The 5,352-nt window shown below is 47.3% G+C and overlaps 1 long non-coding RNA gene across 2 annotated transcripts in view; it reads right to left on the bottom strand.

Annotated features, from left to right (window-relative positions):
• LOC119278819 overlaps window positions 1-2,210 on the bottom strand; it is a 4,061-nt gene extending 1,851 nt beyond the window's left edge. Inside the window, exons 1-3 of one of the 2 annotated variants that reach the window (XR_005137985.1) lie at window positions 1,999-2,210; window positions 1,678-1,762; window positions 1,231-1,511 (exon numbers count right to left, since the gene is read on the bottom strand). This is a non-coding gene — a long non-coding RNA (uncharacterized LOC119278819). Of the gene's footprint in view, window positions 1-1,081; window positions 1,512-1,677; window positions 1,763-1,998 lie in introns of those variants that run through there. The other variant, XR_005137984.1, reaches the window with a different exon arrangement.
• Between the last annotated feature and the right edge of the window lie 3,142 nt (window positions 2,211-5,352).

Below are 5,352 nucleotides of genomic sequence, written 5' to 3'. Positions count from 1 at the left end.
TTCATTTTTGTAAAAAGTAAAAGAAAATCGTAAAAACTTCAAAAATTAAAATCCTTCGAGATGTAGTTATGTTACTACATCTACTAGTTAGGAAAATTAAAAAACTTAAATTTGACATGTTTTGCAAAAAAGTGTTATGAAAATGTAAAACGGCCATATGTTTTGCATACGATGTCAAAAAACGCATACTATATCAACAAAATCAGCACGAAAATGCGCATCCGATTTTGACAGCCTACGGCCTGTTTGCAATTTTTTAGAATCCTCAAATTCTAAAAGGAAAAAAGGTTATGCTCAAATTTCAGTTTTTTTTAATTTTCGTTAAATCTGGTCAAATCGTGGTCAAACTATGGTCAAACTAATTATTCAAGAGATATTAGTGTTAATAAATAATTATTTTAGTTTTCTTGACTTTTGGTCAAACTATGGTCAAACTACTTATTCAAGAAATATTTCAGTTACTAAATAATAATAATTTTTTAGAATAATAGTTTCAAACTAAAACGGTGAAACATGTGACCGCATGCTCTAGCTGAATTCTTGAGGGTTAATAGGATTGACAGCTTACTATTGTCTGGTAAACAACACGTGCAGACTTGGAAACTAGGGGGAATAGAACTCGGAAGTTAAGCGTGTTCAGGCTGGAGTAGTGAGAAGATGGGTGACCGGCCGGGAAGTTAGACGATTTGGAATGATGAGGGGTGATTAGAGCAATGATGAGCAGTGATTAGAGACAAAAGCGTCAAATAATTCAGAAATTTGAAAATTGAAAAAAAAATCAAATTTTTTTTCAAAAAAATAAAAAAATATTCAAAAGAATTTATCCTTTAGTACCGGTTGGTGTTACCAACCGGTACTAAAGGTTCCCCAGACCACAACGCGGGCTCATGCCACGTGGTGGGCCTTTGGCCCCGGTTCATGCAGAACCGGTACTAAAGGGGGGACCTTTAGTCCCCACCCTTTAGTGCCAGTTACAGAATCGGGACTAAAGGCCCTTACGAACGGTGCTATAGCCCGGTTCTGCACTAGTGAATATACAAAGTAAAAATATGTACCTCTTGTTTTTTAGATTTTCTCCGAGTTGGTCGAGAAGAACATTTAAATCACAATCATGAAAAGATTTTTTGGAGGTTTGGTTAGTAAACTATGCAAAAGTTTGGGAAAATTTGGCTTTTGAGACAGTTGTACAAATGCACCACACTGAAATTCCCCCTCCAGCTTATGGTATACCTGATTGGCAAGTGTTGTTTTACCCAAACCTCCAAAACCAACTATCGATACAACCTTCAACTTCTTCTCCTCATCTTTCAGCCAACTGACAATCTCATTGGTTGGGCCCTCCATACCAACAAGTTTAGCAGCATTTTCATAAAGTGCAGTGACTCGTTGGTCAACTGTCAGTCTGTCACATTGTGGGATGTAGGGACATTGAGTTTGTATCTTTCACGGCGTTCACTTGTTCGCACACAAGTTTCTTGATACCATAAGCTGCACATATGACTGCACTGCACCTGAAACATTTAAACAACCTGCTGAATGAATGAAGTTTCTGTAGAAAAAAGGCCAGGAAACAAATGGGGCCAGAGAGACTTCAACAGCCCATCCATACCATACCAGCAAGTTCCTATTCCAATGATTTTCGGAGTAAAAACATAATAATGATGTAAGAATCTGTACCTGAGCTGGAAGAGTGATTAACTTGAAAGGGCGAGCCTGGAGTGATTAACTGAAACAGCTTCCATTCAGCCTGCTTTAGATCCACCTGAAATGATGCGCCGTTCGAAAAATACAGAGTTAATTAACTTGAGTTATTGTCCTCTAGATCCACTCTCTTTTCGAAATAAAAAAACAAAAACCAGATCCACCCGAGATCCAAAGCCACAGTAAACTCCCGATCCCCAAGATCCAAAATATAACTAACCAGTGAGGATAAAATATAAACATCCGAAGCCAGTCAACTTATAAAACTACAAGACGACGACCGGACTGGAGACAAACCTGTGAGTGCAAGCAGGTGAAGCAACGAAGCAGCAGCAGGCTTTCAACGGGTAGATGGAAGAAGAGCAGCCGACCTAGGTGCAGCAGCAGCAGCAGCAGCAACAGCAGGGGGGTTGAGATGGTGGAGAAGAAGCAGCGGCAGCGTGGATGGATGGTTGAGAACGGCCAACGAGGAGAGGAAGAAGAGATGTCAGACAGGCTCAATCAGTGGGGGGTACTCAGGTTGCATCTTCTCTGTTTAGCTCCTCCCATTCTGTCATATTTCAGAGTAAAGCCTCTCTACTTTTCTAGCTTCTGCAAATCTTCAGGCTTCAATCAAATCTTCAGACTTCAGACGTCAAATCACCATCGGTATGAGCAATAACAGACGTTTTCCCAACTCCGAAGTGTCCTACTTGGAAGAATAATGAACTCGTTTGGGCAAACGGTCGTCCAAATAAAACAGTACCCAAGAGTATTTGTAAATGATTCATGGGTGGCATAAAATCAGACAAAAGCAGGGTTGATAGAAAAAAATATGCGCAGAAAGCATCTCAATCATTCCAGTGCAAAACACAGGGTAGCTGAGACTTGAATTTTCTTTTTCTTTAACACATTGCTCAAGCTGCTTCAAAATCAAACGGCACCGTGCTACAGTAGTTTTTAAAATTCTGGGTCGTGCACTAACTGCAGCTCGTACTCCACGTGTTTGTTCCTTGCTACTAAAATTCTGGGTCAGTTTAATAAACGTTGACTTGTTCACTTGCTAACTATGGTGGCAATCGGAAAGCACTACTACTTTGCTATGCTCATTTAGGCTCATCGTCAGTTCACATATCCTTGATGCGCGCACCAGATTTTGAAAGGTTACTTCGGAGTTCAGTGAAGCGTGCTCTGTTACTCTGTCTGAATCGACAGGTGCCGATTCTAATCGTGGTGTCGTTGTCTAGGGAGCTCGCCATGATCATGCTTGCCCAAACTGCCCGATCACGTTTGACCTTCCAAGACGTGAAGCCCAAGGACGACCCCCTTGGTGCATCGTCCCTGATTTCAGGCGATAGCTTTATGTTTTTACTTGTTGTTCACAGTGCATTTGTAGACTGAGTTTAACTGTTGGCTAGGCTGAGGATCCGAGATGAAGATAGTAATATCATCCGCGGGAGAGTGGCGTTTTGCCATCCAACATGGGTCTCCATTGGTTTAAAGACTAATCTGATGTAATTTTTTTCACAAACCCGAGACAAACTGATGCGTTTTGCGGGCGTCCGGACTGCTGCCACGCCTGCTTCTGCCGACCGTGGCCTACCCAAAAAAACCACATGCCTCTCGCACGCTTTTCATCCAACGCCCGGGCCGCTTGCCACATCGCATTCATGCCGGTCCAGAGTATGCAGTGGCCGGCATTGATACCGAGGGACGTGAGACCATACGCAAAATCTCGGGCATTGTCGCTTCAATGCGGGCGCTGCATCCTAAGAAATGAAACTCCGACCGCTGCGCCGCATTGAAGCGGCCTGACCGGCCCTTTGCATGGCCTGGCTGCAATTTAAGTCGCGCGCCCACGATGCACATTCGCACTTCGTCTCTCCGAGCACCTCCAACTCCAGCGGCGATGTCAAAGTCATGGTTCTCCGCGCCGGTAGGCGGAGGTAGTGGCAGTTGTTCGTTAAGCGGATCTTGGCGCCACTGCCATCGCTCTCCGTGACCTTCGGCATCCACGGCGATCGGCTCCTCCGACAAGGAGAAGATCGCCATCTCTTCAGCGACGAGGAGCACCACGAGCCGCAGCAGCATTACCGCCTCCTCGCGGAAGCTGCTCAAAGAAGATGATGATGGAGATCATGACGGATTGATCACTCCGTCAAATGGACCCGGCGCCTCCATCGCCGGCGCATATCAAGGAGGAGTTGTCGTCCCTGCCACGCTACCGCATGAAAAGGGAGCCAACGTCCCACTCCGGTGGGTCAAGAAGGAACCCGTGCCACCCCGCACCAGCACGGCGGCGTCCAGATCGGACGACGCGTCAAGGAAGAGCCCGCGCCCCCTCCCCCGTGCGCAACCACGGTGTCCAAATTAGACACCGCGTGAAGGAGGAGCCAGCGTGGTCGTCGGTGCACAACAGGGACACCCGCATTGATAGGCTCGCGCCGCTGCCACGCCACAACCATCGCCCCATCGAGGACGAGCTCCCGCCTACGATCACGAAGGCGCGGGGGCGCATCCTCCACTATCACGGAGGCAGCGGTCACTCGGGCTTGAGGGCCATCGTGTCCAGGGAGGAACAAGCGGCAAGGCAACAGGCGCGGGACGACCGGCGCAACGCCGCTCCGCCTTCGCCAAGTTAGATGCAATGCCAGAATGGGTCTGCAATGACCCATACCTCGCTGCCGTGTGAGCCCTCGATTGCTCTGTCATCACCGTGGAGACGGTCGCCGCCTTGACGGCATGGAGTGGTTGCTTAGCGACTCCTCCGCCAACGCTAACAGGGGCAAGGCCGCCGCCTAAGCTCCGCGTTCACCGTCGGCATTGGTCGCGGCGGCCCTCCGCACCTCGCGGGAGGAGGCTGAGCGGCTCCTCCGCGAGCGGCAGGCAGTGGTCGGACAAGGCTGTTGTGGCAGGCCAGCGCCCTTCTACCGCTGGATGAACAACGTCGACACGGACGGCGACGGCGGTGCATCATGGCAGGGCAGCCGCACGTATGAGGTGGTCGTCCGGTACAAGTTGTAGCATCTTTTTACTCCCTCTGTCCCAAAATATAAGAACGTTTTTAACACTACACTAGTGTCAAAAATGTTCTTATATTATGGGACGGAGGGAGTACTTATTAATTAAACGGTCAAAATATCGAACTTTTTATGTAAATTATGTCCGAACTTTTATAAATTCCGTCGTGTTTGATGAATTCCATCCGGTTTGTTTGAGTTTGTTTTGAGCTGTATGCGGATAGTATTGAATGGCCGGCTTTCACATTTGTGTCTGCGGACGGATGCGGTTTCCGGTTTGCGGGTCAGCTTTGAAGATGCCCTAACATATTTTTTTTTCTGTGACCGTCGCCTGTACAGCATAAGTTTACGGTCTTGCTCTGATCAGGTGCCTGGGCCGCACGGAATGTTAGCGTGAACTTAGCCAACGTCCAGCTGAAATAAGTCGGCCGATGGGTCTGCTATGAGTTGTCCATTGGCCCAGGCCAGGTGGCATGAAATGGCCTTATGGTGGCTTTACTGTGCACCTGACACCAGTTCTATATGATAAAACTCTTTATTTAAATAAATTATAAGGAATAAAAGTGAGAAATAACAGACCCCTGGTGGGCTAAGGGGCCTCTCACCACGTCGACTCTCGGCCTGGTGGGCTGGGATGAGGACCCCTTATCGA

The sequence above is a fragment of the Triticum dicoccoides genome, chromosome 3B, assembly GCF_002162155.2.
Source record: "Triticum dicoccoides isolate Atlit2015 ecotype Zavitan chromosome 3B, WEW_v2.0, whole genome shotgun sequence".
NCBI lineage: Eukaryota > Viridiplantae > Streptophyta > Magnoliopsida > Poales > Poaceae > Triticum > Triticum dicoccoides.
Note: the sequence above shows the minus strand (reverse complement) of the source record. Positions and strands in the feature narration are given on the sequence as shown.